We start from the raw sequence: 12,130 nt of genomic DNA on the forward strand, positions 1-12,130 counted from the left end.
ACAAGTATTGGGATGCTGATGAAATTTTTGTTGTTTTGGCTTGAATATTAAATGCAGACTGTCAGCTTTAATTTGAGGGCCTTTACATCCATATTGGGTGATTCATGCTGTGAATACAGCCCTTTTACACATAGCCCCCTCTTTGTTGGGGAGCAAAAGTAACTTGACAATTGTCCGTTCAGCTGTTTCTTGGCCAGCTGTGTTTTTTTTTCATCATTAGTTCATGAACAAGACAGCTACAGTAACAAAAGGTCTAGAGTTGATTCTAGGGAGTGGTATGAACCTGAGGAATAGATAAGTGTCAATGCCAGTGAAACAGGCCGTCATGAGGCAGCAAAACTCTTGCACCATTCGAGCCCCCACACCACCAAAATTCCCGCACCACCCGAGCCTCCACACCACTCACGTCCCCACGCCACCAAAATCCCCGCACCATCCAAGCCTCCACACCACCCAAGACCCCACATGATCCAAACCCCCACACCACCAGCACCCCCAGACCACCAAAACTCCCACACCACCCAAGTCCTCGCATCGTCAAACCCCCACGTCACCCAAGCCCCCGCACAACCCAAGCCAGTGCTGAGGCAGAGGAACACAAACCCCAGGGGCCTCAACTGGCCAGATGCTCATAGATAGTGACAGTCTCTGGAGTCAGACATGACAGCCCCCTCCCCCCCTCCAGCAGTGGCTCTCTCAGACATGCAGCGGGGGCGGCATCGTCGGGCGAAAGAGGCGAGAGGCGGGGCACGTGACATATTTATCTGCCTCCGAAAAAAACGCTCACCGTGCCACAAAAGGATCGTCACGTCAAGCTTTTTGAAAAGTCTTCCCCCCCAGTTCTCTCGTCCACAACACATCGGCGGGGCATGCATTGACAGTCGACATTAACAGATTGTCTGAAATCAGGCAGTTGATTTTCTCTTTCGTCGTTTGTTCTCTCTCTCTCTCTCGCCTCTCCATGATGGACAGTGCAGGCATGCTGTCAAGCCATTACACTGTGTGCTGAAGTGTGCTGGTTACTTTGGAGAGAGTGCCAAACTGATCTCTTGTTTTATGTTTTGCAAGGTCAGATTCAATAATGGAAATACTCAGGAAGAACCACAGTCCGCTGCACACAATGGAAAAATTCAGGCCTTTTGTTCCTGAATTGGTTGAGCACAGGCAAGGACAAGTCCTACAGAAAGTTGGCTTTGAACTGGAAATAGAGTTCCACAATTGTCAAGCCATCTCATCAGTGTGAGCCATTTTCCGATAACCTGACACACGAAAATTCTACTTACAGTAAATAGCTTTCAACACAAATGTTATAATGACAATACACATTGTACATAGTGAAAGGCCCTTTCAACCCTTTTACATTTTTAAGCAACTTTCTGTTATGGCTTTTTCATCTCTCCACTAAAGGAGTATTCAGCAATGAAATAAACATGAATTCAATGTAAAACTACATAATGAGACAAAAGCTCTGTAGGACAGGAAGAACAATCCCTGTGATCAATGGATTTTTTTTAATTAAATGCTATTTCTGTTATGAAAAAATTATATATACTTGATCCCTCATATTTGTCTTCCTGTCTCTCCAAATTTGGAACAGTCAATTTGTTTTTGTTAGGCTTTCATTGCTGATGTGTCCTCCTTCCAAAGAACAGGCCAGCAAGAACTTCTTCCACCACACAACACCAGTCACCATTTCGGTTCAGTCTACTGTCCAGAATTTGAGATACATGTTGTACCTGAGGATCATCCTACTATTAAAAAAGGATAAACCAGGCCACAGTTGCAAACTGAAGCTCACACATCAACCCAGAGGCTCTGTGCATCTTCTGAAACAAATTGAAGTTTCGGTTGAATTATGCACATTTTTTTTCTGACTGCTTCTTACGGCATTTCAATGGCAAAATCCCAATAAATCTGATCTGTGAATTCCTCCAGAGTGGTGCTGTAGAGTAGGGAGGATTCCCCCTTCCTGAATCTGTACTGTCGGACAGATGGATCGATGTAAGGAAGAGACAACAAGCAAAAACAGCACCGGTCCACGGAGGACCTTCACAGCAGACTTCTAATCAGGAAATCAGAACCAGTCAAAGTGAACATCCCCTCCCTGAGGAACGGAGCGATACGGCATCTGGCAGGCCTGCCATTTTAAGCCGCTCCGATCCACGTCCTTCACATTTTACTAGAGAAATACAAGACGAGCTATCAGTAATGTCACAGTATCACCTGACACCAGCAGTGATTCACATTGTCTACTTGCTCTTTGTTCTAATAATAAGGTTTTTTTATGCTCTTTTAGTCAGTGGCGGCAGTGGCTGCTTTCAAAGCAGTCTACGTGGCGCTTTGCTGAGTTTAGTCTGCTGAGCCACTGTCGCGGTGAACAGTACTTTCCTTAATCAGATTATACATGCTTTAATCCTTTTATTTATTTTCCGAGGCAGATGCAATTTTGAGCTGGTGCAAATCGATCCTCAAGACACGGAGACTTAGTGCTGGTGTGTGGCTGAATGTGTTTTTTTTTCCATCGACTTTGTTCATTAACTGAAAACTTTTGAGGTGGTAATTTCTCTCCTCGCGGTATCTTGTCACATTTTACTGCTTTTACAAGAGCCTGTTTTTTATTATTTAAATACTGCATAATTACGCCAAGGTGCGACTATTAAAAAGCCAATTTGGAAAGTAGATAAAAGGTTATTTATTCACTATCACTCGCTACTGAATACTATGTTATTCAGTATTCATCATTGTCTCTATTATTCTTGACTAATTGATGACCGGCAGGCAGGGCTAATTTTCTATGGAAACAGAGGGATCACCAAAAGAGGGCCCAAAAAATCTGACAAAAGCAATGTCTAAATGAAATAACAATTCTGCAAAACTTCACAAGACATCATCCCTTACTGGACAAAATATGTTGATAAAGGTATCATGTCAGAGGTGACCAAGTTGTAACACTAACACTAACCCTAACCCTAACAGTGAACCTAACTCTAACACTAACAATAGCTGTAACCCAAACCCCTAACCCTAGCTGTAACCCTAACCCTAACCCTAGCCATAATCCTAACCCTAGCTATATCCAAAAACCATAACCCTAGATGTAACCCTAACCCTAGCTGTAACCCTAACCCTAATCCTGACCTTAGCTGTATCCCTCACCCTAACCTTCGCTGTAACTCTAACTCTAGCAGTAACCCTAACCCTAAACCTAGCTGTAACCCTAGCCCTAACCCAAGCTCTATCCCATTCCCTAACCCTAGCTGTAACTCTAACCCTTGCTGTAACACTTACCCTAATCCTAGCTGTAACCCTAACCCTAACCCTAGTTGTCACCCTAACCCTAACCCTAGCTGTAACCCTAAACCTAACCCTAGCTGTATCCCTATCCCCAACCCTTGAACTCCATAGCAACCACCCAGCATCACCCTAGCAACTGCCTAGAACTCCATAGCAACCGCCTAGAACTCCATAGCAACCAAGTAGCAATACCCTAACAACCATGTAAAACGCCATAGCAACTACTTAGCAACACCCTAGCAACCAGCTAGAACAACCTAGCAACCAAGTACTACTCCATAGAAACCACCTATCAACACCCTAGCAACCACCTAGAACTCCATAGCAACCACCTACAACTTCATAGCAACCACCTAGCAACCACCTAGCAACACCCTAGGAACCACGTAGAACATTTTAGCAACTGCCTAGAACTCCATAGCATCCACCAAGCTACACCCTAACTACCACCTAGAATACCCTAGCAACCATGTAAAACACCATAGCAACTACCTAGCAACACACCAACATCCACGTAAAACACCATAGGAACTACCTAGCAACACCCTAGAAACCACCTAGAACACTCTAGCAACTGTATACAACACCATAGCAACCAACTAAGCAACACCCTAGCAACCACCTTGAACACCATGGCACACATCAAGTTTTGATGAAGAGTTAATTTAGCTGTTCATATGTGTCGCAAATTAACTTGTTGTGGTGATGTTACAGCAAATACACAATACTCTGTTTCTGCTCATACTACAGACACTGTTCACTCTGTTCAGCACAAATTCGAATTTGCATTGGCGGCAACCACACTTCACAATTTCTGCAGGAATTGTCTAGTTATAAATTATATTTATATCAGTTGTGTACCTGTTTGGGGAAGTTATTAGTTGGCCAGCTAATCCAAACAGTGGTGCCTTTCCAGAATAGAGGTTTGCAGTTGTTTCTGTAGCACCTCCTTGTTCCCACATCTATGAGTTTTTGTCCAAAGAGCTTAGAACCCCATAAAGATGGAAAGACTGATTCGAACTACCAGGACAAGAAAACATTGACTCTTCATCTGCAGATCTTAGTATATTAATGGAAAAAAATCCCACGTACATTCCCGTACATCTTCCTTTTGCAGAATACTAATGATGATAGGATTAGCAAGGGAAAGGGTTAATTTTACATTAAACACAGTTTTATTATGTCAGCCACTTTGCAGTGAGTTGAATTTGTTGATAAAAACCAGCTCTCACCTTTACAAAGAATGCTGTTTTAAGCAAAATTATTTCAAGTTCATGATATTTCAGATTTATTTGAAATACAATCGGGAATTATATCTAATTTATAAAAGAGAAACTTGCTCATGGAACATGAAAATATTTTTTGTAACAGTGAGAAATGTACAATGCAGTCAATTTTTGTTGTTTTGGCTTTGCCCCCCAGCATATTGGATTTCAAATGAAACAATGAATATTAGGTTAAAGTGCAACTGTAAGTTGAATGTATTTGCATCCATACTGAATGTTCCATGGAGGAACTGCAGCAGTTTTCTTACACACTGTTTTTGCGACCCCCTACTCTGTTGCCAATGCTGCTTGTTGTTGTATTGTTCACATTGTCACTGTCATGGCCCTTGAGCCAGGACGAGCCCCCACTTTGTCATGACCTAGCTCAAGGGCCATGACAAAAACACACACACTGACGCATTTAAAAAGCAAGTTCACATTTATTTCAAATAACCTCATATACAAAGAACAGGACAAACATGGGGTATGAAATTCAGTATTATCAGTAATGTAGGTGAGTGGGTGAGTGAAAGGCATGGTGAAGTAATGTTGTATAGTGGAAAAACCAAAAACACAGCCAACACCAAAACAGAAGCCAAAAGGTGGGGAGAGAGCTCCCCCTCAAACTGGAGACAGGCCATCTTAATCTCTTTGGGAGCCCTGTTGCAACAATTGCACCAACAACCTTCTGCTCCGCACTCTTGGCACCTGTGAACGAAACCACAACAAGCAGCCCTTGGCAACAGAGTAGGGGGTCATCACACCGTAGTCTCCCCATTTTGGGGGAACAAAATCAATTGGACAATTGGCTGCTCAGCTATTTCTTGGCCAGCTGTGCATTGTTGCATCATTAGTTAGTTTGAGGTGTGGAATTTGCATTTGGAGTATGTTGCTGTTGTCTCCCAACATTGAGGACCAAATAAGTGTCAATGCCAATAAAGCAGGCCATCATGAGGCTGAAAAATCTGACTAAATCGATCAGCAGACATCCAAAATAGTAGGTATGTCAAAATCAACTGATTGGTATATTGTTAAAAAGCAAGTATGCACTGGTGAGCTCAGTAATAGCAAACATTATTTAAGGGCAGAGACAAATACTTTTTTGTATTCTCTTTGAATCACACACAACCTGTGCATTAATAGAATGTGTTTTCCTGGAATGTGTGTGGGGTGGTTCTTATATGTGCACGGAGTGTATTTGGGAATGCGGCCATGGTGTGAAACCCACATTTACACTCATGCTGTTCCTCTCTAGCGATGTGAAAAGGGCAATCTGGAGATGAACGCCCAGCACAGCACTCTCCTGTCCGAATCAAGGCTAACACCTGCTTCCCCCAGGTGTTAAAGTGCAGCCTTCGTACTCCCTCTTTTACAAACTCCAACGCAATCCAGTGCAATTCTCAGTCTCCCATCCAGGCACCCACACATGTACAATGTATGCTTGAAGACAGATAAGCATAAGCTGCTGGCATAAGCATTCTATGCAGTTATTTAGGGCCACAATCATCCCTGGGCCACACAATTGGCGGGTGTGATTTTATGTTTATGTTTTATGTTGATATTACCGGAATTCCTTTCAAAATGTAGAGATGAGAGAGATAATAGAGAGATTATAGAGATAAGAATGAAAGTGAATTGAAATCATAGTAATTGAGTAATTTGTTCAATTTAATTGGACAATTCTATGTCATAGCCAAACAGACCGCTCTGAAGTCCGTTTCCATGGAGAGCTTAATGACCGTGTGGAAGGCGTGAAAAGCGATTACCTGGTCTTATACTGCCGCCACACGCGTCAGGACAGTAATCCGCACGATGAGATATGCGGGGCCAAAAAATAAAATAAAATAAAATCATATTTCACTATTCATAACGAGCCTGAATTTGACACTGTTCTTGATACTCTCCAGACGATATGCGAGCCTAGAGGAGCTTAATGGCCTGTTCTCCTCATCAAAAATAAAAAATAAAAAATTCCCGGTGACAGTCACTTCTGAGGGCCAGTCTGCTCTGAAACCTGTCAGAGCTTCATCTGAGCAGAGTCTATAAAAATAATAATACAGTAAAAACCTTAGGCAGCCACCCAGGGGAGTAATGAAAAATGGCCACCATTTGAAGGTGGCCGCCAAGGCAGGTTTCAGTGTATTTGTGTATAACTTACACCCAGTTCCTCAGTAATTTTCACAGCGGTTTTGCCTCCATCAGCTTTTCCAATCACTTCAATTTTTTTTGTAAAATGTAAGAGTAACTCGCTTATGAGCTTCCATTTTAAAACTGATACTAGTAACTTTTAGAGTATGAGTATGATGGTTGCCTCGTGATTTCATGGTTTGCTTATAAAAATTAACCTAAAGTCAAGAATGTATTCTTCATGGCATGCATTGCTATTTCTGACAAATGTGTCTTAAGAGGGTAAATAATCCCAAAATGAAAAGCAAGAAGAATTAAGAAAAACAGCTTGTTAAAATTCTAGGAATGTGATTGTGGTTGGAACAAAAACCAGCATACACAGGAGTTCCCAGGACCAAGTTTGAGGACCACTGGTCCACCTAATTAGAATGACCAGATGCTCTCTTTTTCCTGGGCTTCTTTTTGGGACCAAAGAAATCAAAGAAATCCATCCAAGCAAGATTTATAAATTCTGAAAAATGGCCGGTTAGGTTTAGCTCATTCCATAGACCGAATATAAACAAACAACAATAAAGTAGCTCAGTGTTACATTCATAATGCCCACCCCATTCCTCTTTTTGAAATCCAATATATGGTCACCTTAACCTAATCATCTAATATCCATAATAAACCCCTGATTCTGCAGAATTATTGCATTACACAAATGAAACTCTAGTGCTGTAAACCTCTTTGCGTGTATTATTGGAACCTCCTAGCTGTGTTTTATCATTTCAGCCTACTGCTCAGAAACTACTTTCAAAGCACAACAGCAATTCCAGAGCAGCACAGTGGGAAACAAAACTAAAATAAAATCCCCAGCACTCCAAAAATGTCCCTAATCCACAACAAATAGATTGGTATTTTAAAAATTCAATAAATACATAAACGCATGCTCATTGGCTAAATGAGTCCCATCGCTTATTGTAATTTGATCTGAGGGATGACCCACTGCGTCTTTTATTAATGAGCTTTGAGAGAACAGAATGCTCTCCATATTCTCTTATGCAAAATGGTTAATGCCAATCAAATCTACCTCACAAAATAATATTTGTGCTCAGGTACTCGTATGTAGTCGTTGTCTTTACAGAGAGCATCACCACCACCTTCCCTGTTTTTTCAAATGACTAAGAGCAAGAAAAAATGTGTTTTGCTTAAAAGGCAAGGATCCAAAGGCCCAGTTTTGCATTGTGTCATTGCATCTGTGCTCTGCCCAAGCTCTCTGTTCACCTACAAGTACTTCTCCAAGCAGGCTGACTATGACAGAGCTTAGATTAAGAGGGTGGACTATCTCCTCTACAGTGTTTGAGCTGAATTGTAACCAAATGCAGTGTGCTTTGCTCTTATAGCAATAGGCTGTGGTTAAGATCAGTGAGCTACTTGATATGCTGATAACAAAAATCAAATGGTAGATGCGGTTATTCAGAAAATAATGGAATGTAATTTGAATACATTCAAAGTTTGGTTTAAAATAAAACTTGAATTTGAAGTACTTTGATGAAATATAACCATTGTTTTATTTTTTTTCCGCGCAGTTGCTTTAAACAGCAGGTTCAGAATGGGGCTATCAGAGGCTTTCAACATGTCAGCGTGCGAGAAGCCTGATTATTTCTCTCCCTCTCAGAGCCCTTGCCATTTCCTCTGAAGGGTCGGCGCTTAGCTATCCATAATGACTCTCGTCTCCATTCCTCAGTCTCAGATCTGGCCGATTATGTCCTCCCTGCCTCCAGACAAATGACAGTCTGCTTTCTCTGCCTCGCAATTAACTAAATGCCTTTATTTAAAGGAGGAGGAAACCTCATTCACTGCGCGGGGCTGGCATGAATGCAAAGGCAGACGCATAAATTGATCGCCCCGTTAATGGGGAAGTCGTTCGGTGGCTCAGGTTAGCCCGGGCCCGGATGGGGCCTGTTCGTTCTGATAAAGTGGGCCGTCTCGGGGCGAATGATGCCACCTCCTCCGGTGATTCATTTGACTGCGCGGGCCAAGTTTTAATGTTGCAGAAAATGCACTGGCTAATTTATACGGCACGGAGGTTGGTGACAGAGGGCAGGCACGGGGGGACTGGCAGAGGCTCAAACTCTTTTTTGGTAACTGGCTCCACACATCCCGCCAATTAATAAATCTCCTTGTCAATTTGCAATGAAGCAGCAAAGGGAATCGGGGGCAGTTGTATGCCTTGGATGCTTGTCTGAACATTGCAATAACAATCAGCAATTAGGCAATTACAAGAAAGTGCAATCAGAAATTAAACATTTACAAGCATTCAGGTCAGTTCTGCGAAATATGGAGAAAATATAGTTTTTGTAAAAAGTTTCATACTTTATTTGATCCATTAAAAGGAAACTGATATATGCTAATATCAGGATAATAACGCAGGATGTTAAAACAATTAACAGTTGATTGGCACAATTGACCACTACAGCCCACTTATCATACCGATGTCATTGAAACCAGAAGGTTCTCTTCTCTACTGTCAGTCAACTACTTCAGCCACCAGACAATTTTCCCTTCCCATTACCTCTAAGCTTTGCCTAGCTTTGTACAGTATTTCTCAGTTTCTTTCAGTCCAAAACCAAATCTGTCCATCAACAGCTTCTTTCTTCTCCCACCCCTTCCCCAGCTGCTTGGATTAACTCTGTCTATCATTTTTTCTACCATTTTCTCTAAGTTGATGAGGCACATGTGACTAAGGTCTTAGTCTAAAACCCCCACCTGTCAACTAACCTCCCCACTAATCTAGTCAAAGCTTGCCTACCGTCTCTTACCCCACTCAGCACCAGTATTGTGTATGCCTCCCTCACCTTGGGCACCTGCCTACCACCTGCCCTCAAGTCTACCACTGTCACCTCTATCCTCACGAAGCCTGGTGCTGACCCCAATCTTTAGTTCCCCTCTTCACCCAAATGAAGAGCCTTGGTGTCATCCTAGACAGCACCCTCTCCTTTGAACCTCACATTAAATCGATCACAATCACCACTTATTTCCACCTCCTCAACATTTCCTGACTCTGTCCTTCACTTTCCTGGTCAAACACTGAAATCCTCATTCACACCCTTGTCACCTCTAGGTTGGGCCACTGTAATGCTATACTCTCTCGCATCTATACCGAATGTCTCAGCAAACGACAACTAGACCTAGACTGCTGCACGTATTGACACTCATATCCACGCCCATAAACATATCATTCCTGTCCTCAACAAATTGGATTGGCTTCCTCAAACACCACATCAACTACAAGATCCTTTGCCTCTGTAAAGATGTAGTTGGTTGAGTCGCCAAGGGGGGTGGTAGGGAAGCACGCAGGACAACAAAATCCAGTGCAAAAACAGCCAGGTTTATTTACAAGTATAAACAACAAAAGGCTAGTGGACAAAATAATAATAAACAAAAACCCTAAGAGAATTACTGGCTAAACAGCCAGAACATCTTAACTAGACAGAAAAATAATGAGAGTTTGCTTCAACAGCTCAAAGTATAAAGTATTAGAGTACATAACATGCCTCTACCAGTCCACCCCTGCAGTCCCAAAACCCACCGCTTAAATAGGAGATAAAATTTGAATTTCCATCCAAAAGACCATACCAAACAACTGACAGGGGAGCTGCATTAAAGTTTGGATTTAATCTGTTTAATCCAAACATCACAATACAATACAGTACATAAATTTAATAATTAATCAATTAAACATATTAAAAAATAAATAATTTAGCACCATTCTGAGGTGCACTTTAAAAATAACCCGGGAAATTTGAAATTTAAACTTTGGTTTTTCCCGGATATACGCAGTTGTGTCGCATCCAGGAAATAACATGCGCATCTGAGGGCGGCGCCTCCGGCAGAACAAACATGGGAAACAAACTGAAAACGGTAAAGAGAAAATGGCAAACAGAAAGAACAAATCAGCTGAACAATGGATTTAAACGGTGTGTAAATAAATGAATGACTGTGTGGGTTTGTTTTACCTGATGAAGTGAGCAGCTGAAATGGAAACAAGGCTACTAGAACTCGAGCATAATCTTGATTAGTATTGATTAGCATAGGTAGCTGCAAAGTAACAATGTTTTAAATGGATAAATGAAAACCAGAAACAAACAATGCAATGAAATGAATGACCTGGAAACAGACAGATGGGTGAACAATATGAAAAGTCCTTAGGTGTCTAAACGAGTAGTGAAATGGTGTGTAAAAATGAATGTGACGTGATGAGGCTGGCGTGTGGCCACATCGTCACAGCCTCTCTTTCAAATCCCTTTTCAGTTTAGCCCCCGTCTTCCTGGTCAAACCTCTCCAGGCCTACCTCCCATCCTGCTCCCATGCTGCTGGTGTCCTGACTGCACCCACACCCAGCTGTCCACCACAGGGCTTTCAGATGCATTGTCCCAAGGTTCTGGAGCACTCCCCCCAACAATCCCTACACACACACACACACACCTCAGACTCGCAGACTCTCTCTAACCTTTCAAATAACAATTCAAAACCCATCTTCTTAGCCTTGCCAATACCTAGCCTAGTTCCCCAGTCCCTAACTTCCACCTTTGGTATCGAACCTTTCTGTCCTTTTAGCCATGTATTTATATATAATGTATGTAATGTTTTAATGGTGCCCTGTGAAATATTGAAGACCTGTCCAGGGTGTATTTCTGTCTCTCGTCAAATGCACGCTGGGATAGGCTCCTGCACCCCCACGACCCTGACCAGGATAAGCTGGTATAGATGATGGATAGACGGATGGATGTTTTCATGGTTTCGTCCCCTTTGCCCCTACTTTACTTTCTAAAATTTCTTTTTCGGTGTTTTTTGTTCTTTATTTTGCTTAAATTTGTGTTATACTGTGCCCATGGGTTTTATTTTAATTCATTCCAAATAAAAACTTATTATTGCTTATGTTTGGAAGCCTGCTCTTCCTCTGTTCAGTTGGTATTAAAATCCTGGTTCTCTGAGTAAGTATATTTTCATACACTTTGTCAAAAGCTGACATCATGACATCAAATTCTAAGATAAAGTGCTCCTAGCTGCTCCAAGCATATGCAGTTGCTGTAATTAAAGCATTTTAAGAGTGCACTAATCATATGTTTCTCTGCTTGTGTGGCAAATGTGTCTTTTAGCAATAAGACGCTCCGGAAATGCGTGACATTCAGAGAACCAACTTACTCAGAGAAGTTTCTTAGCAAACGTTACACACATTTCTACAAACCAAATCTTTCTCAATAGAACTACATAAAGACGGTTGTTACGCACTGTTATCTATACTTTCGGACTCGTATACTGTTGAATACTCAATATGCTGCATGGGAAAACATCTGTTAGTGTCTGTGTAAAGAACAGCTGTGGAACAAAATTGCCCATGGTGGTCAAGACAACAGAATTGTCGTCGATCTTTTGACAATCTGAAGACCATATTGTTC

The sequence above is a fragment of the Anguilla anguilla genome, chromosome 13 (genome assembly GCF_013347855.1).
Source record: "Anguilla anguilla isolate fAngAng1 chromosome 13, fAngAng1.pri, whole genome shotgun sequence".
Lineage (NCBI taxonomy): Eukaryota > Metazoa > Chordata > Actinopteri > Anguilliformes > Anguillidae > Anguilla > Anguilla anguilla.